Below are 24,169 nucleotides of genomic sequence, written 5' to 3'. Positions count from 1 at the left end.
GTAAAAGCCATGGAACCCAGCAACTCCTCTCCAAGAGAACTCAAAAAGTCCACACTAAAACATATACAGATGTGTTCACAGCAGCCGTGTTGATGACAGATAGTAACAGCCAGGTTTTTCACAGCAGGGGAGGAGGCGACAGCCTGCACAGGAGGCAGTATGAAGGTAAACTGTGACATATGCACACACCAGAACATGGCTCAGTCCTAAGAAGGAAAGTGGTACTAATGTGGATGAAACCATGACATCAGGGTCTGAGGATGTGGTTCAGTGGGCAGAGGGTTCACCTCGCATACACGCCTGTCATCCTAGCACTTGAGATGGGGAGGCAGGAGGATCAAATGTTGAAACCATCCTTGGGTTGAAAGTCTGCCTGAGCTACATGAGATCCTGTCTCCAAAAAAAAAAAAAAAAAAAAAAAAAAAAAAAAAGCCAAGATTGTAACACAAAGTCCAAGAAGTCAAAATGTCATCTCACTCCATTTACACAAAATGTCCCAAACAGAAAAATCTATAGAAACAGAAAGACTGGAACTGGCAGGGGCTGGGAAAGCTTGGAAAGGCAATGAAGGCTAAGGAGTGTTTCTTTGTTGGGGGGGGGTGATAAAAATGTTCCCAAACTGGGTAAAACAATAGATAGGAGCATATTGTTGTGAATAAATTAAAATTCTCCAAAATACAGGCTTTAGATTGGTGAATTGCTTATATGAATTATACATTGTCTTAGTCAGGGTTACTATTGCTGTGATGAAACACCATGACCAAACAAATTGGAAAGGAAAGGGTTTATTTGGCTTACACTTGCATGTCATAGTACATCATTAAAAAAAGTTCAGACAGGAATTCAAACAGGGTAGCATCCCAGAGGCAGGAGCTTCATGGAAAAATACAGCTTACTGGCTTGCTCCCCATGGCTTACTCAGCCCATCTTCTTACAGAACCCATGGGCACCAGCCAGGGATGTCACCCACAAGGGCTGGGCTCTTCCTAGCAACCATTATTTAAGAAAATGTCTTACCAGATCTCCGGTAGTTCAAGGCTGGACTAATCTACAGAGTGAGCTCTAGGACAGCCAAGGCTACACAGAGAAACCCTGTTTTGAAAAACAAAAATGGGAAAGAAAGGAAGGAAGGAAGGAAGGAAGGAAGGAAGGAAGGAAGGAAGAGAAAATGCCTTACAGATGGATTTTATGGAAGCATTTCCTCAATCGAGGTTCTTTCCTTTCAAATGATTCTAGCCTATGTCAAGTTAACTTAAAGCTAGCTAGGGCACACCTCAATGAGGCTGGTATTTATAAATATTGTCTTAGAGGCTGGAGAGATGGCTCAGTGATCAAGAGTGTTTGTTGCTTTTCCTGAAGATACAAGTTCAGGTCCCAGCACTCATATACACCTGTAACTCTGGTTCCAGGAGATCTGATACACTTTTCTGGTTTCTGTGGGCATTGCACTCACATGATGTACATTCACACATACATACATACATACGTACATACACACACACACACACTTGGAAATTTCATGGCACCTAGGACTGGGATGGGGAGGGGTGGGCAAAGGTTCCTTGAGAGCCAGGGAAAGTAGGAATGACCAGTGATCACACGCAGGTCATTCCTGCTAGGCTCTTTCTGTACAAGTCGGAGGTCTCCCTGCAACTCTTAATGTATCTAATGCAGCGGTCCTCTCAGTGTGCCAGAGCTCTCATGGGTACTAAGTCCTGAGTGCCCCTACCTTCTGGGATGGGAAGTATCTGCTCCATCCATGCATACCACACAGTAGACTTTGCAGGAGATGAAGTAGAGACAGGAAGATCAAGCAGGCAGCCAGAGAGAATGGAAAGGCAGCCCCTGTAACCAAAGACCCTGCTCCACACATGCCTACTTGTGTTAACGGTTTCCTCCAAAACATTCCATCCTGTAGGAAAGCTCCTTATGCAGGAAGGTAAACAACTCAAAATACTTTCAGGAAGTCCCCGAAACTGACCAGATGCACTAAGCTCCTCCCACCAGAGTAAGCAATAAAAGCTAACAGTCCCCCAGAGACTAGCAGAACAGAGCAGCTCTGAAGACCCTGAGACCAGACCAGCTGCCTGGAAGGCACAGAAACCACCCAAGCTGACTGGAAGAGGTTTAGACCAACTAGGGAACCTAGAAAGGACACTCTCCAACCTACTGAGCTGCCTGCAGTAGTGTATTCCAGGATCCCAGCTTTGTGAGAATGGGTAACTGAGTCAATTCTGCTTCTTAAGTAACCCCAATAAAGCCGTTGGTCCACCAAGTTGGATTTTGGTGGTCTGTGTAGGACCCTCATCGGGGAGTATGTACACCTGTATGCTGTGTCTCTCCAGGGAAAGTTTTGTTACACATGCCACTCTCTAAGATCTGACAAGACTGAACTATACCTTTCGGTCAGCTGGAGAATGGCAAACATGGCTCTGGCAGGCCTTGACCTTCTCTCCATTCCCTCTGCCTTGCTAAAACCCATTAGAGTAACTCCTAAAGCTAGCCACCAACTTCTATCCCCGTATTTGGCCACTTCCTCCTCCTGAGGTTGACTACCAAGGTCCAGCTATCAAAGTATTGAAGTCCAGCAATCAAAAGGCCCCTTGTGGCTGCCCTAATTAACCTATCAAATCAAAATTAAACACCTCATTAGCACGGGCTTTCCCTTTTACTTTTATGAGCTGCTATTTGCCTGTGGGCCACATCCATCTCCTCTCTATCTCCTTCGCCCTCCCTTCCCCTTCTTCTTCATCCTCTATCTCCTGTCTTGTCTCTTATTTCCGTCCCTTTGTCTCTCTGGAGCAAATAAATCCCCTTTGTGCCGAGAACTTGTTCTTGAGCTGACACCAGTCCCTTCACGGGCTCCACGATAGTCCTGCTATCCTCTTCCTGCCCAAAAGACCACACCCACACCTGGTAGAGTGCCATCTGCAGCTCCCTACTTTTCAGGTGGGCACAGATGTCTCTGGGAGAACAGTAGTCACAGTGAATCCCAACCCAGTCACCATGACTCTGCTTAGTCAACCTGACCCCAGGCCACAGTGGGGGAAGGTCCTCCCTCATCCCTGACTGAGCCAGTATTCCTGGTGCCCCTGGAAACAGGGCCTTTCTCCTCAGGGGGGAAGTAACCATAGGCAGCGTGTCTCACATTTTGTCTTTCAACAGGACAATACTATCTACAAAAATCAAGTTACAAAAGAAAAAGAAAAAATTTCCGGACCAACAAGATTGCTAAATGGGCAAAGGTGCTTGCTTCCAAGCCTTTCTGCTCAAGTTCAATCCCCAGCATTTTCATGGTGGAACTGTCCTCTGACCTCTACTCATGTGATGTGGCTCAAGTATAATTTTATGATTTATGTCAGGCTATTTTCATATCCTCTGCTACATATGCCCCACAGGCTGTAGGCTGGTCACCCTTGTGTCCCTCCTCACCTCCCTTTTGAAGCCACTGTGGGAGAATAGCTCTCTGTAAACACCAAAAGCAAGTCCACTCTCAACAGTGGCTGCTAGGGGACCTCTCTGTGGGACTGGGAGTCCTGGATGCACCTAGCAGAGACATCTAACATGCAAACAGCTCAGAGCAGCTGTACAGAGGTGACCAGGCAAGCTGGGAGGATGAAAAACCAGCTGGATGCTTGAGGAGAAGGGGTGGGAGTATACGGAATCCCGTGGAGGGAAGCAAAACATTCATAAGTCCAAGAACCTTAGAAGAGTCCCCAAAGCCTCCACCAACTTGACCATATCCTAACATTTCCTCAAATGTTCAAAGTCATGAAACAACACATCCAGGTCAGTACAGAACGGGTCTATGTAACTGCCCTTGCAATGAACAGGCTGGTTGGTGACACAGACCTATGGCTATCTGGTCCTTTTAATTAAGACAGTATCAGGGTCTCCAGAGGTGGCTCTGTGGCTAAGAACATGCACCCTGCTTTTGCAGAGGACCAGAGTTCTGTTCCCAGCACCCATATCAAGTGGCTCAGAGCTGTCTGTAACTCTGGCTCCAGGGAGAATGGTCACCTCTGAACTGAGGGACACCTTCACTCACATGCACATAGCCAAATAATTTTAAATGATAAAATATTAAGAAAAAATATAACACCAAAGGAATGGAGAAATGGCACAGCTGTTAAGGGTGCATACTGTTCTTGCAGAAGACCCAAACTGTGTGGGTTCCAGCTCCAGGGGATCTGCTGTCTTCTAGGTGCCAAGGGTGTGGCATGCACATGAAGTACATGCAGACATTCATACGCATAGGACACAGCTGTCACACATCTTCCCTGGAACTCTAGGCTTCTCTTTCATATTCAGGTCTGAAAAGTCACAGGGTACCTAATATGGGTGTGTGTGTGTGTGTGTGTGTGTGTGTGTGTGTGTGTGTGTGTTTGTAGATGCAGGAATTTGTGTACAAGTGCTCCACAAATACTGCCATATTGATCCTTATGTCCTAACCTCAGTTTCCAGAAGCTTGGCTATTTGGTTCACCTTACCTTGTCCTCATAAGGAAGTGTGTGCTCAAGCTCTCTGCAAATCAGAAGCCTTCCTCTTCTTTCCCTAGACATATGTCCCTGTCTCAGAGGCAAGGCTTAGGGACAGGCCCCTCCCCTCATCTCCTTTCACCAGCTGTGTTCAGCTTTGGTGTCCCCTGCCAATCAAAAGCCAATCTATTGCCCCTAGTGGCTCACTGCAAAGCACCTTAGCCTGGACACTAAGGACACCAACTGCCCTGATTTCAGCTCTCCCTTCCCAGGAGCACTTCGGGTCGTCACACCCTGCCTAGCTTGGGCTCCAAGGCTGTGTCCTTGTGTCTGTGCAGCTGGGAACCCTGACGTATTAGAAGAATGGCCCTCAGGGCCAGCTGGCCCAGCCATTCTGTCTGGCAGGCCAGCTGTGCCTGGACACAGGCCACTGCCTTTGGACAGCCTCCTCCTTCCTTCAAAGGCTGTTGCAAAGAGTGTGTGGCAAGCTTCCATGGTCCATGTCTACGTACAGTGTGCACTAAAACACTGGTTTCCCAGTCATAGCCCACACTTCCATTTCCTCCTCCTTCCTGCCTCAGGTCACCAGTAGCTGAAGCCTGGCCTACCACACTATCTCCTGTGGTCTCCAGCCCGACCTCTGTCTGCGCTGATGGGAAGTTCTTCTTTGGCTCTCTGAACCTTGAGAGGCAGCCTGCCCTCCATTCCTAATCAGGTCTCTACACCAGTGCACATGATCAGATGTTACAAACCCACCTTCAAGGTCAAAACTTGTCTCCAACTGCACCCTGTCTGCCTCTCTCCTACTAGGCTTGCCTCACTGGGGCACGCACAGACCACACTATCTTAACTGTGTTTCATTCACCCAGGCAAGAGAACCCACAGAGGAAAGAGGCACTTCATTCTACCAATGCCTCCTCAACCCACACCCTCCCTTGCCTGGGCACAGACCCAGCTCTTCATTGCCCCTCCCAATTCTCCAGTGTCTACTGCCACTCACAGAGATGTCCCAAGTGTCCTTCGAAGCTCTGTTTTGTATGTTTCCGGGGAGCCTGCTGGTCCACATGGGACTGCTCTGATCCATCAGAACCCAGGGTGGAGAGAGAGGGTCTCTCTGGACACAGGGTCTACACACAGGCCCACAGGAAAGTAACTGCACTACAGGGCATGCACCTGTGTGTCCCAAGTTCAAAGAGGGCCACAGAACATAAACTGGAAAGGAAAGCATAAAAGAGAAAACTATACAGATGGGAGGAAAGAGGGCTTGGCCCTCCCCTCTGCCACTCACGGTTCCTCCCAAATTCTTCAGCAAGAACAACTTGATATCTAGACCAGGTTGGCCTTGAACTTGTGGCTATCCTCATACTGGGATTATAATATACACCATCATACCTAGTGTTAGCCTTTGGACTAGAATTCTAAACCGCAGGGGAAGACTTACACAGGACACACCCTCTAGGTAAACACACTGACTGTTCCACCCCAGAAGCAGGTCTGGCCAGGTACAAAGGAAAGGCCCCTGCGGGATTGTTCCTAACAAGGTGGCTTCTTGCCCTGTGTCGTCAAACTGGCTCAGGGCAAAACTGCAAGTGGCTGCTGCAGCAAGAACCCCCCCAGGTGCCAGGAAGATGTTCAGAAATTCATCCACCATGCCAAGGGGGATGGGAATCCTTTGGGTTGTGGTGTCTGGTGTCAGAGAGAAAAGTATTTCTGAGAAGTGTGGAAGTCTGGGTTCTTGCCCCTGCCCTGAGCCACAGAGTTGGGGTGGTGACTGCCCACTCGCACATCCCACCTGCCAACCTCTGCCTGGAAATGTGCAGGTGCCCCCACACTCAGACCCAACACTATTTATATACCAGTCCCACTGCTTCCAAGGAGGACTGTGGTAGAGCACTAAGCCCCTTACTGTAATCCTCTCCTGGCACACCAAAATGCAGAACATGATGCCTGTATTAAAAGCACCAATCTCATATCTCAGGTCTGGTGAGTATCTGCTCCCAAGCTTGCAATCCTGAACCTCCACCTGCACTAAATCCAATGGTGCGTGCATGCGTGCGTGCGTGAGTGAGTGCCTACCTCGTGGAAGCCAGAAATCAACCTTGGGTGTTGTTCCTCGGGGGCCATGTACACTATTGTTCTCTCACTGGCCTGGGGTTTGGTAATTAGGCTAGGCTGGCTGGCAGCAAGCCCCAGAGATGCTCCTGTGTCTACCTCTCCAAAACTGGGATTACAAGCATGCACTGCCATGCTTGACCTTTTCTCGGATCCTATGTTTGCAAGGCAAGCACTTTACTGACTGACCCATCTCAACCCCTCTTGGGTCACTTCTGTCCTCACCTTTCATCACACTTAGCTAAATACACCCCTCCATCAGGGCTGGACCAGCTATTGTTCACATTCCCAAAGCATAATGATGCCTCAAGACACACACCATCACTCACCTGTACTTTCTGGCAAAAAGCTTCCCCTTCCAAGCTGTGGTTAATCATCCCCCAATAAGCTGAAAGCTTTTCGAAGACACCAATCTTACTTAATGCTCTTAATCAACCCCCAGGACCCTGCGGACTACATCTCACTTGCCACTGCCAAGACTATCTTCATTTTTAAAGATTTATATATTAGTGTGTGTGTGTGTGTGTGTGCGCGCGCGCGCACGCGCGCGCGCGAGCACACTACTGAGCACGTGTGGAGGTCAGGACAACTTTTGGAGTCACTTCTCTACTCCTACATGGACACGGGATCTGGGAGTTGATCTCAGGTCACCAGGCATGCACAGCAAGCACTTTACCACTGAGGCATCTTGCTGATGTAAGACTGTCTTCATTTTAATAATGTGGCTTGATTTCGAGCCCCAGTCCTTGGCTAAATAGACGGCTCTGTGTTTCATTGACGGGATGTGCCCTTTGGGTTCTCTTTCTCCACAGCCAACCCTTCTACATCAAAAGCATTTCACCTCTGCTGTCAGCCCGTAAGCCCTAACACTGGCTATGCCACCAAGCTGCCACCCCTGAGAAAAAAACCCACTTCCCTTCCCAGACCAGGCCCCCTTAGCAGCCCTGTTCTCCCCGTAGTACCCTGCAGCTGCAGCATTTAGGCAGGCAGCCAGCTAGGAAAGGAGGGGAAAGTTCAGATGAGGCCCAGCACACCGCCAGAAACTGGCACATGCCAGAGAAACTGCAGTGTGGAAACTGTGTCTATCATATAAATCAAACAGTAAGACTCGCCCCGGGATGACAGGCTTCCGAGCAACCGAATTATGCAAATAGGTTCTGTGTTCCAGGGAGTGTTTCAACATGGCCCTGCAGTGCACAGACGGGGAGCCAGATAGGTTGGTAGACAGGTAGAAAGAACAACAGGCAGGACTGTGACTCAAAGTACACCAGTATAGGTGGCAGGCAGGCTCGTTTCCATGTTTTCCATGGCAAAGGAAATGTGGGTTACCCATTCGCCTAATTACACGGCCTATTCTGTGCGTGTGTTCATGTGTGTGAATGCAAGTGTCCCAATTGGTGTCTATCACTCTCCACCTTATTGTTTGAGGCAGGGTACCTCACTGAACCCAGAGATCACCAATTTGGCTAGGCTGGCTAGCCAGCGAGCCCCTGTCTCTGCCCTCCCAGTGTTGGGATGACAGATGTACACCACTTCTCCTGGCTTTTTATATGGATACTCAGGTCCTCATGCTTGAATAGCAAGCACTTTACTGACTGAGCCATCTTCTCAGCCCCTGCCTTTTTTTTTTTTTTTTTTTTTTTTTTTCCTTTTCTTTTATTTTGACAGGCTCTGTGTAGCCAGCCCTGCCAGGCCTGGAACTCACAAAGATCAACTTTCATCTGTCTACCAAGAAGAATTAAAAGCATGGGCTATCACACCAGGACCCCTGCCATAGTTTTTTTTTTTTTTTTTTTTTTAATTAATTTGTTTTACCTCTATCCACTCATCAAATTCTAACTACAACTCTAAGAAATGAACCCACGACTATCCCCATTCACTAATGAAGAAAATAAGACTTAGACATCAGAAGCTTGCTTAAAGTCACAGCCAGCCAACAGCAGGGCAGGAATCAAGTTCAGGCCCAGATCCAATGGGCATGTCCTCACTTACCAAGGTGCAGTGGTGGCTGTGACAGCAAAGGCCAGTTTAAGATTCCTGCAGTTGCAACACATGTTGGCTTAGATCACTGCTGTAACCAAAATGATAGGTGGTAGCCAGCAGGAAAATTCAATTATTACAAACGGACCAGGACGAACTCTATCAATATGGCCTAACTACCCACCAGAATTGTATAATTCACCAGCGTACAAGAGCAAGCTCTGCCTCCAGCTCTAATCCCTCACCAGCTGTCTATCTTGCCCAGCAGTAAACAACTGCTGGAAATCCTTAGAGAAAAGAGTTACACACAGCAAGAGGCAGCTTAACAAGATTCCAAGCAGGGCATCTAGGAACATGGCAGGCATCCCTCATCGGGGACAGCACCAGGCTGATGAGCCCTGGGCCCTGGCCATGGATAAACCCCTGAGATGATGCCAGTGGGTTACCATTGGTAACTCTAGGGAATGCTCTGCTCTGCTCAGCTCCGGAGGCTGGGCATGGTAGTGGATCATGCCTTTAATCCCAGCACTTGGGAGGCAGAGGCAGGCAGATCTCTGTGAGTTTGAAGCCAGCCTGGTCTACAGAGGGAGTTCCCACACAGCCAGAGCTACACAGAGAAACTCTTTTCTCAAAAAATTTGGAGAATAATTGAAGACAACGCTGGCTGTGGGCCTCTGGACTTTATGCCCATGTGAAATGATGCACACACAATCAAAAAAAAAAAAAAAAGAGAGAGAGAGAGAGAGAGATTTTAAAACCTCACTATGGCTGATCTATCCAGTGGAAGTGACTTAGCACTGGACTTGAGTACCTTGTGCTTTCGGTGGGTTTGGGGAACAAGGAAAGTGAAGGAATGTCTTGGTACACTTCAGTTGCTATAACAGAATAGCCAAGGATGGGTAATTTATATAGAGATTTACATGCCTCATAGTTCCAGAGACTAGGGAGTTCAGAGTCACTCCTTCCTGGTGTGACGGCCTTATGCTATGTCCTCTGATGGGAGAAACCATCAGACTGGTGGAAGCCTGGACAAGAGTGGAAGTGAGCATGGGGAGAGGAGAAGGCAGGACCCAAGGCCCTGACTTGTGCACCTTATGAGAACTGACTCGATCTCCAGACCAAGACACTACCCACCCACCCCACCCCATCTCCTTCAAAGACTCCACCTGGGAAACTGTCACTACGGCTTCCAGATTTCAATAGCTTTTTTCACTTGGGGCATATGTAGTTGGAGATTAACCACAGCAAGGAACCTTCACTGTGAAAAACTATACCTTGAATTCATGGCTGAGCATTCCCTATCTGCATTACATAAACTGGTCACTGGTGACTTCTCCACAGTAAGACACCATCACTGTATGCCACTCACATTGATAGCCTAGACACAGCAGTTCAGGTCAGGTTAGTATTTGGATGGTCAAAAGTAATTTTACAGTCATTGTTCAATCTACATCTCTCAAAAACAACAGAACTCCTGCTTATCACACACTGTAGAAAGTCAAGCTCGACAGAATGGTGAACACTTCTAACCCGGCACTTGTGAGGTGAAGACAAGAGAATCATAAATTCAATGCATCCTTGGCTGTAGCCAAGGTCAGCCTAGGCTACACGAGACCCTGTCTTAATAAGTAAGTAAATATAAGCTGAATGTGGTGGTGCTCACCTGTAATCCCAGGAGGCAGAGCAGGAAGATCTCTGTGCATTTGGGGCCAGCCTGGTCTACATCTCCAGTTCCAGGCCAGACAGAGCTACATAGTTAGACCCTGTCTCAAAAAAAAGAAAATTTAAACGTGAAGCAGACTCAGATTTAGGCTTTATACTGCACCATGTCATTAAGAATTGGTAATCAGAGAAATGTGACTTTGGCAAACTGGATTTGGGGAAAGCCACCAAAAGACACCCTTTTTATAAAGAAAATAACCAAGGCTGAGGATACGGCTCAGTTGACAGAATGCTTGCCTAGCACGCTGGAAGTCCTGGTGGTTGCATATCTCCACTAACGTAGGCTTGATGGCACACACCTGTGGTCCCAGCACTCAAGAGGTAGGGGCACCATGACCAGAAGTTCAAGATCAACTCGGCTACATTGTGAGTTTAAGGGATACATGTATATGTAAGACTGTCTCAAAAAACACAAAACAAAACAGTAATAAAAATAATAAAGGAGACCAGTGAGATGGTTCAGCAGGAAACGGCTCTTGCTACCAAGCCAGACATGTGAGTTCAGTCCTCAAGAGATTCCCTGGAGAGGAAGAGAACCAATTTCCACAAATTGTCCTCTGACCTCCTCACAGGTGGCATAAAGTGTACACACTCAGAACACACATGCACACACACATACACACAACCTGGGCCCTGACTACCAGGAAGGGCACACACATCTCAGCTCAAGGAGATCAAACTTCTCCTCAAACCAAGATATTGCTCCCACAGATGGTCCATAACCTCTAGGGCTACCCTGCACATCCTGTGCATGCCCATCACCTCAGCAACCTGACATCTGCAATACAAGCAATGCAGAACACAGCGACAACCAGAAAATCTGTCTAGCTGCAATCTTGGTATCTACCTACAAATGTCCCAATTTGCAGGGGCAGGGGTCACATGCCACAGACCATCTCCAGGTTAAAAAAAAAAAAAAGCTCTTAGATGGGACTGGAGACATGGTTTAGGAGTTAAGAATGTGTGCTGCTTGCAGAAGACTCGAGTTCAGTTTCCAGCACCCATGTGGGGTAGCTCACACACCTCTAACCCCAGCTCTAGTGTATTCAACTTTCTCTCCTGGACTCATAGGTTACTGCACTCAAGTGGTTCCCATACACACACAAATACATAACTAAAAATAAATCTTAAGAAAACAAACAAGTTCTCACCGTGTAGCCCTGTTTGGCCTGGAACTAACTGTATATACCAGTTGGCTTTGAGCTCACAGAGATCAGCTTTTCTTTGCCTACAGAGTCCTGGGATTATAGCATGTGTCACCACCCCCAGAAAAATAAGTCTCAAAAAAATACTGTAAAATGAAAATAGGGCTCACAGCAACTCTCCATGCTCTTAGAGGTGTCTTTTCTCGCTTTCTCCTGAGTGCCTCTCCTCATTTGTGCTTAAGCCTATATTTAAATATCTTTACTGACTCCAACTCTATTAAGAATGGAGGGGCTGTCACACAATGGCTGCAAACAGTATCCCTCTTGGTAGCTAAAGAAGCCTGTCTTGTGAATCTGTTGCCCTAAGGGACCCTTAAGACAGGTTTTTTTTTTTTTTTTTTTTTGTGGGGGGGTTTTTTTGTTTTGTTTTGTTTTGTTTTGTTTTTTCTTTTTTGGTGGATATTCATGCCAGTTGTTCCCAACCTCAGCCTTCAAGAAGTTCCCAGGGCGCAGTGGCCAGGATTCACACTGACTAGTTCAGTGTGTCCTAGTCAAGTTCATCAAGCTACAGCGTAAGAGAGGTGTGACTGAGGTCCTTCAGGGGGCCAAGTTTCAAGTTCTCTGGCTGCCAAAGGGTCCACATCTGAAAGAAGTGGGGCTTCAAGTTTAATGCAGATGGATTTGAAGACATGGAAGCTGAGACGTGACTCATCCCTGATGGCTTGGAGTGCAAATGTATCCTCAATTATGGTCCTCTGGACCTGCACTCCTGAGGGCTTCCCCTGTGCTGAATCCCACACCCACAGAAGGTGTTCATCAATAAACCCTGAAGCCAGTCTAAAAAAAAATAAAAATAAAAAAGGAAGGAAAAATAAAATGTGTTGAGACAATCCAATCTATTGAATCTTGTACCTTAGCAATACACATCCTGTGAAGGGCTTGTGGCCTTCCTCACTGTCATCACCCAGGGTCACAGAGAAGATGGCATTTCACTTCATCAGCCCCAGGAAAAGATCCAAATTTAACCTTCTAAGTTCAATTCCTATGGGATATAAAGTGTTTTTGTTTATCAAGGGACAAGGCTGGAAGGAGGCTCAGAGTGCACGCTGTTCTTCAGAAGATGCGAGCTTAGCTTCCAGTCCCACCATCGGGCAGCTTACAACCACCTATCTTCAGCCTCAGGGGAGCTGATGTCCCCAGAAGCACCTGCACTTACATGCATGTATGCAGATAGATACACATGCATTTAAAAAGTAAAAAAAAAAAAAAAAAAATACAAGAACCCACCATATGTGGTGGCACACTTTAATCCCACCACTGGGGAGGCAGTGGGGAGGCAGTAGGTCTCTGTAAATTCAAGACCAGCATGGCCTACATAGCATTCCAGGTCAGCGAGGACTGAAAAATGTGATCCTGTCTCAAAAACAAAATAGAATAAATCTCTTTTTTTCAAGCACCAGGAAGTCCAAGACCATGATAGATCACACTCTCAGAAGACAAGGCCATCCTCAAACTTAGAGATCTGCCTGCCTCTGCTACCACAGTGCTGAGACTGGGGTCTAACTCAGCTGTTACTGTCAGTCTCAGTCAGCCCTGCTCTGTCACGGCAGGTGACTTGGGCCTGGCTCAGAAAGTGGCTACAACACAGATATGGGTTCACTTGCAGCTCTGTCTCTCACTGACAACATCACCCTCTCGTGTACACTTGTGTTTATTAGCACAACACCTCCAGTTGGTCCTTGCTCTTCCTCCTATGTCAATGCCTCAATGTCAGCATGGGGTATTCAGCCTCTCTTCTGACTAACATGGACAGCTCGTTCATTTCTTTTCACAATACCTTCACTGACCTACAGGATACAACGAATGGGCTGTGCTCAACAAATCAGGGGTAGACCTTCCTCAGAGCACATCCAGTGCACCTGCTGCGGAGCTAGGAGTGGATGCTTTAACAAACCAATCGGTTTCATAAAGGGCTGAGATGGAGGCAAGAGGATCAGAAGTTGAAGGTCAGCAGACAGCCTGGTCTACATAGAGAGTTTCCGGCTAGCCAGGAATACACAGTGAGACTCTGTTTCAAGGAGGGTAGAGGTATAGGGAGTCACTGACTGTCCCTGTCTTTGTAAGCATATGAACGTCCCTTCAGGGCATCTTAACAAGGCTTGTTGAATTCTCTATTCGTGGCTTTACCCAAAGCCAAAGGACCCTAAAGGAAGCCAGTGCATGTGGCAGTGGGTGAGGTCACTGCAGCCAGTGGCCTGAATGTGGGGGGGGGGGGCAGGGAAGGGCAGGATGCTGACAATAGGTACTAAATAGCACAGGGGAAGGTACACTGAGGCAGAGGTCCAACCACTTCCTCTAACCCTTTCCTCCCAGGCATGAACTTATAGGAGTACGACTTTGGGAGTGAAACTCCCAAAGGACTGGATCAGTCCAGTGAAGCAAGGGTGCCCCAAACTCTGTCCTTCCTTCAGCAAGTACCTGCATGCCTGCACAGGACAGTGAGGAAGTCAAATTCTGGAGGGATTTAAACTGAAGTAACAGACTCAGCTCTGATCACATCATGGACAAGGGGACAGAGAGTCTAGATGGCTCTTGTGTTCCTAAGTGCCACAAGCCACCAACACTAGTGTATAACATAGTATTTTTTATTCCCTTGTTTTTGTGACAGGGTCTTATTTAGTCCAGGCTAGCTCCAAACTGGGCATGTCACCGAGACTGATCTTGAACTCCTAATTTTCTGTTTCCACCTCCCAAGAACTGGGATTATAGGCATGGACAACTATGCTTGGCTTTTCTGTTTTGGGTTTGTTTGTTTTAATTTTATTTTTTTGAGAGAGTGCTTGCTATATAGCCCTAAAATCCATGGCAATCTTCCTTACCCAGCACCCCCACACAAAAACAAAAGACAAAAACAAAAAAAACCCGCACACTGGAATTACAGGTGTTTTCAACCATGCCAAACTTTCATCTTATCTAAATGGGTCTGTGTGCAACATGGATTGACACTCCTCAGAGTGCCAGCAGCTACTGTGTTTCCCAACCTCCCAAATGGCAGTCAGTTAGTTACCCAGGTGTCGGCCCCTCAACCGGCAGCATGCCCTATTATTAACTCAGAAAAACATTCCTGAAGGTCAGAACAACTCGCACAAAAAAAAGGGCAAAGGTGGGCACTTCTCAGAACCAGGCTGCCACATTACCTAAACAGGGCAAAGCTGGCCTTAGCCCAGGGCCTGTGAGTACCCAATGTCCGCCTCAATATTTGCATGGGGCTCTACGTAAAGGGTACAAAAGGCAACAAATATTTGAAATCAACAAGTGGAACTTACTCTTTGTGTTAGGTAAGAAATTAAAAACAAAACAAAACAAAAACCAAAAAAACTGCAAATCTATGTTTGGTTCTTGTGTATCCTGGTAGTGTAGCTGGCCTTAAACCCTGCTCTCCTCTGTCCACCTCTCCAGTGCCAGATGGTGTACAGGCAAACACCATCACAGTCCTCAAGAAACTGCTCTGCTCCAGCTACCCAGTAGGAAGCATCCCCATTTTCGACTTTGTAACTGCACAATATGCTTTTTCATTTTCGACTTTGTAACTGCACAATATGCTTTTTACTTAAACAAAAATGCGTATCATTTATTTATATACATACACACACCATACACGTGTGTGGAAGTCGGGATAATTTTCACCCTGTGAGTTGAGGGATCGGACCCATTCAGGTCATCAGTTTGGCAGCAGGCTTATTTTCCTAACAACAAAAATTCTTGCAATGAAAGCTTAAATTGGCATTAATTCAAATGTGCAGTAATCCTTTTCCAGCCTGCCAGGCTCGCCTCCAGCTTAACACCCCCACCACCACCACTTTCTTTCCTGAGCTGAGGATCTTTGCGTGTTCCCAGGCCATCCCTGAACTCCGGGATTCAAGCGATCCTCCCACCTCTGGGACTGGACATCAGCTAAATACACTTTACAAAGATTCACCTTGGACTACCATTTATTCGAGCCTAATTCTCAGAAATCTGGCCTACCCATAAATATCTATGCAGAGTGACTAGACATATTTTCCGACTAAACAAAACCTGCAATCGGTCAAAGTACAGGAGAGCCCCAGGCGCCTGGAGACCAAGACTGCAAGTCCAAGGCGCTGGGGAAGGGAAGGGCACTAGCAACCGCGGCTTCCCGCCCCGCCCCTTCCCCCCACCGCGCCGGGGTCACGTGGCGGCTGAGAAAAGTAGGGGAAAGGTTACGGGAGCCCCGCCCCCGTGCTGGCGCGTCCGGGGCGCTCAGATCCTGTTCCACCAGCCGAGCCCACGCAGGCCTTCCGGAGCTAGCCGGCGACCGCTGCCATCCCAGAGCTCCACCTCAGGAGCCATCGGCCCGCTTTGTCCCAGGACAGATGTCGCTTGTAACAAAACAGCTGCGGACACTGTGCCTCAAAGGGTTTTTTACTGAGAAATCAAAGCCCCCCCAAAAAAAGTAAAGATTACAGCATTTTCATGAATGGGCAAAATGGGCAAGAGGAATCAGAGTTAGGTAAGCTCCAGCCCGCGCTCCCAAATCCCTGGAGACCAGGCCTGCCGGGTCGGCAGCGGGAGGGAGGCGTTTCTCTCCCTCATCTGCAGTCAGGTGGCTCTCTAGCTCAAACTCGAAAGGTTTTGTCTTGTACAAGAAGCCGCTTCGGCCAATTTTGATACAAAACTGGGGCGAAGCCGGACGTGGTGGTACACGCCTGAAATCACAACATGTGGGGAGGCGTGCAAGAAAAAGATGAGAGGTTCGAGGCCAACCTGTGCTACATGAGACCCTATCTCCAAATAAAAGGGGGAAGAAAAAGTAATTCGAGTGTAAGGTTAAATTTACCAAGGCGTCACAATTAAGATAATAGTAATTTACATGACAGAAGAGCTCCTGGTGCTGCGGCAAAGCCAGTCCGGCGAGACACTGAATGAATGCAGATGGTGCCCAAACCTACGTACTGCCCTGAACTGTCCCCCACACCACAGTCCTCCCAGCAAATGACAAGAAAGGTGGGGGAAGAGAATATACGCTTGCTGGCACAAATAAAAGACCAAAGCTGTATTTTACTCATTTGGCTTGTGGTTTTGACAGAAGATAAACATGCTTGAATATCAGGAATGACCAGAAACCAGACGCCTGTGCAAGAAAATGCTGTAACTAAATACGCGTTCAGAAAGGCTTCTAAACTCACTTTCATTTTATTTACGAACTTCCAAAATTAGCAGTTTCCAACTAAAATCTGTCCTTGAACAACTATTGAATGCAAGGAACAGAACGGAGCTGAGAGTGGGCCAGGAGTTGAGAGTACTGAGTTTGATCAATGTCTAGCCTGGTTCACACTAGAAACTTTTTAACTCCTTCAAAATGAAGCATTTATCTGTTTTCTGTGGCATTAACCGAAAGCCAAGCCCAGCTTCACAATATGAAGATTAAGAAAAAACGAAAAGAACCGACAGCCAAGCGGATCTCGGGACTGCCCGGACCTCGCCGTCGGGATGTCCCTGGCCAAGTTCGCCCAGGCCGAGTCACGTGACACCCCACCCTCCCAGGCTCCGGTCCCTGCGCGACCTTGGGCAATCTCTGGGCACCCACCTGCCCTTGAACCCCGCGCAAAACAGAGGGTGAGGGGTGCTCAATTCTTGAGTCTCTGCGCTAAGGGCGTGTCCCGACGGCTGCACTGCGGGACCCGCTCGGGGAGGGGGCGCCGGCCACCTGCCAAATCCCGAGGCTGAGCATCCTTCCTGCTGCCGCACCAGACCCTCGCAGACCCCCGGGACCAATCCACCTGCACAGTGATGAGTGGGATGGGGCTGGAAAAGGACACGGCGTCCACACTGGCTCCAAACCACCCGCCTGCGGAGTGAGAAGTGGGATGGGGCGAGAAAGGGAGTTGACGTCCCTAATGGACAGGGAGGGATCAAGGAGTCATGCTTAATCCTGAGCATCCGTCACAGTGCACTGAGGACCCCAAACCCACGCACAGAAAGAATCCACCGTGGGAGGGAACACCAGGAGCCGAGGCCCCACGAGTCCCTGGCGAAGGCATCATGCCCAGTCCTGGGACCAAGCATCCTTCTTCCCACCCCGGGATCCCTACACTGGTCATTGCGCGGGGGAGGGGGTGCCCTCTGCTTCTCCAACGCGCAGCTCCCGCGAACCCCGTCGGTGCAGACTGTGTCCCCCTCCGCGCCCCCATAGATGATACCCGCGCGCTTGGCCCAGGGCGGTGCCGCAGCGCTACCCAAGCGCTGCCTTACCGAGTCTGCGGACGCCGGCGGCGGAATGAGCGAGCGGAGTCCCGGCCGGGGCGGGCGAGGCCAAGCGTACAGACGCGCGCCGCGGGTGATTGGCTGAACATAGCCCTGCTGCGGCGCGGGCGGGACGGGGCGGGGCTTGTACGGGGGCGGGGCTATGGGGAGGAGTCCGGTGAGGAAACTGAGGCTAGCACCGGAGCTTGCCAAAGGCAGTCCTAGGACAGCATTCCTCACCTTGCAAGTCTGTTTCTTCTGCAAAAGGGGCTAACTCATTAGGTAGAGCCATAACCACAAAAGTTCTTTGCACCATGCCTGGCTTACACTCGCGATATATACGCACAGACATATAAACTTCTCTGCACCCCTGCTGTTCATGCTCTGGACTTTTTTTTTAACTACCAAACAAACAAACAAAAACAGGAGTGTGGAGGAAAAAGGAATGGAATGGCTTGCCTAACATCACCGAGTGAAGAAGCCCAAGTCCCAAACCTGAGTGACAGATGTTTATCCTAGGGTAGGTTGACTCCAGAGACCAACACACTGGTAGGCTCCCTGGGATAAAATCATCTGGGTTTAAAAGGGAAAAATTCATTTGTGGGATAATTAGGGTGTGGTGCATGCCTGTCCTGTGTAAGGTCCTTTATTTTCATCACTAAAAAGCAAATAGAATTATTCTTTGGACGCCTAGGACTAATAGGTGTTGGGAGACAAGTGATTGGAACTGCAGAGTGACCTCTGCAGAGGAACTGCCTGGCAGCATTCGGGACAAAGATTGCAGGATGCGCTGCGGATAGGGTGCGAAGAAGCTTGACCAGACCTGGCAGGGCACTCTATCCGCCAGGTGTGGCGCCTTCCCAGGCTGCATATAGCAACTGCTCCATAAACAACCTGAAGAAAGAAGATTGAAGTCAAGCGCGCCTGGTCATGGAAGAGCCTTGTTTGCCTCCATCTTTCTCTGTGTTACCACGGAAGGGTTGAGAAGAGAAAATGAAAGTTCCCCTTTGATCCCGCCCCCAACTATGGTTAACCGTTGCTGCGTCTCACCGCGCCCCCACCCCCTACTGTTTTAAAAGGCCCCAGAGATTGTTGTGCGCAACTTTACGGTTTTTAGTTTATGTGAAGTGACTGGGAGATAACCGGGGTCTTTCACTTGGCTGCACGGTTCTGCTGTGATTTGACTAAAACAGCCACCAAAGGACATTTAGGGACATCCACGCCCACATGACATGGGTCTTCTTAAGCACCCTTCTCTGAGCACCTGTTTCTGGGCGTGGAAGCAGACCACAAATGTGGCATGTGAGTGGCACCTACCGAGGTGCTATCTGCAAACACTTTCTTCCGTCTACCAGGCCTAATGTGGCGAAGAGGAAGAACCTCGCCTTATTTTCATCGGCATTATTACCATTATTATTGTAGTTGAGGCTTGCCTGGAGAAGGCTGCTTTTCTCAGCCTTTGAAGATGGGAGTCTAGGCCCTGCACTTCTACCTGTTGCATTTGCTCTGGTGACTCTAGCGTCACCTCCTGCGGCTCCCTACTTAAGGCTCCTTAACAGCAGGCACTGTCACACTCACCTTAAATGCCCTTCCTCCTCTCCCTAGAACCCCATCGCTAAACGGTCCCCTCCCCAAGGACACTTCCTCCCTTCTCGGTGTACTGCTTTGCGTCTGTCCGTCTGGATTGGCCCTGTGCCTTGTCTGTCCGGGAGGCTCTGCGGCCTTGACCATGAGTCCTCCCTGCCCGCCGCCTCGGCGGGGACTTCGTCACTGGGAGCGCCTGGGTGCCTCATACTTTCTGTACCTGTGCCCTGGGGAGGTTAGAGTTAGAACCGCCTGCAACTGCTTTATGCTGTGGGAACTTCATTTTCCTTCCGTTGTCCCCACTATGACTCTGCTCCAAGGGACTGTAGCTCACGAGGTGGCTATTAATAAAGAGCATAAAGAACACCCCCACCCCCAACCCAACCCCCACCCCGCGCCCCTGAGCGGGGAACTGGCTGCAAAGCTAGAATAACTTTTCTCAAGCTCTTCTGTTTATTTTTCTCAGTTTTAATCACATAGATGGTGTCAGCTGTCCACGATAGACGTTTGTACTCTGTGGTGGCATACATCTATAGTTCCAGTACTTAGGAGACTAAGGCAGGAGGTACACATATGAATTGGAGGCAAGCCTAGGCTACAGCATGAGCCTGCATCAATAAAACCAAAACCAAGATTGGAGAAACTGACTCAGAATAAGCTAAGAATGAGTTCTTCCCTAGGACCAAAGTTTGGTTCCCAGCACCAATATGCACAGAGTCACAATCACCTAGAGATCTGAGGCCCTCTTCTGGTCTCCTCAGGCACCCATATTCATTTATACATACCCTACACACACACACACACACACATACATACATACATACATACATACATACATACAATCTAAAGAAACAAACCAGGGCTGGGGAATGTAGCTCCGTGTTAGAGTGCTTGTCTAGCATGGATGAATCTTGGGTTCCATCTCCTGCACCATATAAAGCAGGATCCCAGCATGAAACTCAAGGTCATCATTGGCCACATGTCAAGTCTGAGGACAATGAAAAGAACAAGCTAAGTTGATTGATACCTGCTAAGCAGGTGTTCTACCACTGTGCTACCACTGCTCTCTCATTTTGTTATTTATTTATTTATTTATTTTGCAGTACTAGGGCTGAAAGACAAGGTCTTACACATAAAAGGCTAAGCCACATCCAAACCTTAATTATCCCACTTAATATAGGCAACAGTGAATTCTCAAAGCCCCCACTATCTTGCCTAGAGCATGGCCACTCCAAAGTCAATCTCCCACCCTCCTTTCCCATTGGCAGTACCCAACAGCTTTCCATCCAAGTGTGTAAAATTTTTGGGAACTTGGCTATGGGACATAGTTTTGAAGGAATTTTACCCCATAACAAAGAATGTTGTAATCCCAGAACTCAGTCATTTCCCCTTCTCCTCAAAGCTTCAAGTCCCCCTGAACTTGAACTTTGAGCCCCTGTACACATTTTGAGTCAATAGTGGAGGTACTATTTGTTTAGCCAGCGTCACCAGGTTCAATGAGGACAGTGGAGATGTCACAAAGATAACAAACCCAAGGCTGTATGGGGAAAGGAACTTAGACTCCAAGAGGCTTTTCCTGTTCCCTGGTGCTCCCACCAGAGAGTGCAAAGGTCCTAAGAAGGTGCCCTTCCCTTCCCTCACCTTCAGGTTAATGACTCTGCTCTGCTTTCCTCTGTTTCTCCCCCACCCCCAGCACCCAGTGAAGGGGAGGTTGGCAGTGTTGTTTGTGGTCCCAGAGAAACAGGTGCAGACATAAGAGGAGAGATTAAGAGTGTCAGTGTGGGCCACTCCTATCCCTTGTCAGCCTCAGTTTCATCACGGTAGGAAATAAGGATAGGGACAGTGAGATGGTTGGCTCAGAGGGAAAAGATACAGACACACACACACACACACACACACACACACACACGAATGTACTCTATATATGTTTCTACTCCTGTTTAAGATATTTTTGTATATTGATACAAATTTAAGGTTATTTTTGTTATATTGTATATATGTTTCTATTCCTATTTAAGATATTGTACCTATGCAACTCATTTAAAAATGTAATGTGTAATTAAGAAATACAGATTAGTAGCTAGTCATCTATAATAATCAAACTTGTGGTCATGTTAGATGTGTTTTAAAGGTTAAACAGAGATATATTTTAGATAGGTGGTCTTCAAACACATCAGGGATCTACAGAATATGACATTGAAAATGTTTTAATAACCTAAGGCTTCTCATGACAATGAGACAAGTCTGTTCCTGCTAGCACCAATTTACTTTAAAACAAGGATGATAGGCATCAAAGAACCTCCGTATTGAACCAGCTTTTACTGTGCCAAAGCTAGCCTATTGGGCAAGAGACTGCCCTTGCCTTGACTGCTGACAGTATGCTGTCCAAACTGAACCAAGCATGACACAAAAAATGGTGACTGCCGAACTTTGCCAAGACAGATAGGGCAGTTCTTCAAACTTCCTGCTTCACAGAAAAGTCTGTCAGATATTCTAGGTCTGTAGGCTGAAGATGGATGCCCCAACATTGCAGAAGAATCTTGGGTGAATGTCTAGGCAGCCAGCTGTTTCTGTCACTTTTACAGTTTTGGAAGACATTTGCTCTGCACTTCCTGTTTACTCAGATAATATTATATCCTTCTCGGGTCTCTGATGGAGTTGAGGATGACATAGTCATAGTTACAGTTTTCTTTGTTATCAAATTCAAAAAAGAAACTCACAAAAGAGGTATATAAGCTTGAGAGACATAAAAGCTTAAAGTGTTTATCTAAGAAAATGTTTTGGAGGTCTAAAAAGATAGTTTTGAGTTGGTAATACAAGTTAGGATAGAGAGTGAATTAGGTACCAAGTTTTAGACTCACCAAGATAGGATAGATAATAGAACAGTTTCTCTGAATTTGCCAAATCAAATAGATTGGACATTGATACAATTACTTGATAATTGTTCTTATTGTATATAGTTTTACTGTGTTAAAGTTTAGACAAAAGGGAGAGTTGGTGTGGGATATTTGTACACTGTGTGATGTATTGGCTGTGTTTGGTGTAATAAAAAGCAGAACAGTCAAAAGCTAGACAGGATTTCCAGGAAGAGAAAGGAAGAAGAGATGACAGGAGACATGGAGAGGAAAAAAGATGTACAAGATGGAAGAGAGGTAATGCCATGTAGTAGAAGGTAGATTAATATAAACGGGTTAATTCAAGTCATGAGAACTAGTTATAAACAAGCCTAAGCTATAGGCTGAGCTTTCATCATTAATAAGAAATCTCTCTGTCATTACTTGGGAACTAGCTGGCAAGACAGAAAAAGAATTGTTACACACACGCTCATGGACATACACAAAAATAAATACCCTGGACACATATGGTTGTGCATGACCATGTGGATGCTAGGAATAGTTGAACTTGGGTCCTCTGCAAGAACGCAAGTGTATGTAGCCAATATGTAGCCAAGAATTGACCTTGAACTCCTGACCCTCCTGACACTATCTTCCAGTGCCTGTTTTGTGAGGTGCAGGAAACAAAGGCCAGGACTTCGTGCATGGCAGGCCAGTACTCTACCAACTGAGCTACCACAGACATGCCACAAGCCAGTTGATTGAGACAACCCCCCAAATGAAACTCCCTCAGGTAAGTCTAGGCTGTGTCCAGTTGACAGCTCAAGCTAAGCAGGTGATAGAGCCTTCTGTGTCAGGATGCCTGTGGGGGTAGAGGAAACAGGTGACAGGCAGGAAGCTCTGTCCTTAGAATGTTTGGTTTAAAATATCTATGTCTTTTTTCTTAAAGATTTTAAAACTTTTTATCTCTGTGTGTCCACATATGAGTAAGTGCCCTCAGGTCAGAAGAGGGTGTTAGATTTCCTGGAGCTGGAGTTACAGGTAGTTGCAAGCTGCCCATGAAGACATACTCTGGTCCTCTGCTGAGATTTGCAACTTGCTGGCCCTGAGGCTTTTCTTAAAAAAACAAAACAAAACAAAAACAATAATAATTATTGTTGTTTTTGCTAAGTATCGGATCCCTGGTTACTGGGTTCCTCTGCTGCTGATGCAAAAAGCCAAATCAAACTGAATTAATAAATCCAGACTTAAAAAACAGGGCAAAGCAAAGTAGAGCACTCCCCGGTGACTCTCAGGAAGGCAGGAGAGAGACCAGGAGAACACAGGAGAGCACCAGAGCTCATATGGCAGATCTATGGGCCGGTCTTAAATAGCCTGTAGGCCTTCTTGAGCAGTTCCAGGGGAGAAGCTGCTGGTGGTACACTTTCTCAGGGGTGGGGCCTGGAATGGGAGGGGAGGAGCTAGGTGGAGCTTCGCAATAGTTAATAAATAAAATAAAATTAAAAAGAGTTGGAAATCGGTCGTTGGTGGCACACGCCTTTAATCCCAGCACTTGGGAGGCAGATCTTTGTGAGTTCGAGTCCAGCCTGGTCTACAGAACCAGTTCCAGGACAGTCTCCAAAGCTATAGAGAAACCAGGTCTCAAAATAAATAAATAAATAAATAAATAAATAAATAAATAAAATAAAAAAGAGTTGGGTATGGTTTAGTACTTCCTTAATCAATGTACTCTCTGTGAGTTCTAGGCCAACCAAGCCTACATTGTGAGATCCTAGACACAGGGTTGGTGGGACCAAGCACAGATCCACTGCCATGCAACTTAAATAAAAATAAAGGAATAAATATTTAAAGTAAATCAATGAATCTTTAGACGTAAAGATTTTAATTTAAAAATAAATATTTTTTAACTTCCATTCTTCTCTCATACATTACATACAACTACAGTGTCCCCCACCTCCACTTGTCACCGTCCCTTCCTCACTTTTCCGTCTCCTCCCGGATCAACTCCTCCTCTGCTTCCCAGTAAGGCTGGGCACAAACCCTCATATCA

At 47.3% G+C, this 24,169-nt stretch overlaps 1 protein-coding gene and 1 pseudogene across 1 annotated transcript in view; one reads left to right on the top strand and one right to left on the bottom strand.

Annotated features, from left to right (window-relative positions):
• Nucleotides 1–17,795, bottom strand: part of Cpt1a (carnitine palmitoyltransferase 1A) — a 55,711-nt gene extending 37,916 nt beyond the window's left edge. Inside the window, exon 1 of the mRNA XM_051193506.1 lies at nucleotides 17,711–17,795. The gene's annotated coding sequence lies outside the window, so the exon portion shown is untranslated. The remainder of the gene's footprint in view (nucleotides 1–17,710) is intronic.
• On the top strand, nucleotides 11,730–11,821 carry LOC127228961 (uncharacterized; annotated as a pseudogene).
• Nucleotides 17,796–24,169: the final 6,374 nt, after the last annotated feature.

The sequence above is a fragment of the Phodopus roborovskii genome, unplaced genomic scaffold (assembly GCF_943737965.1).
Source record: "Phodopus roborovskii unplaced genomic scaffold, PHOROB, whole genome shotgun sequence".
Lineage (NCBI taxonomy): Eukaryota > Metazoa > Chordata > Mammalia > Rodentia > Cricetidae > Phodopus > Phodopus roborovskii.
Note: the sequence above shows the minus strand (reverse complement) of the source record. Positions and strands in the feature narration are given on the sequence as shown.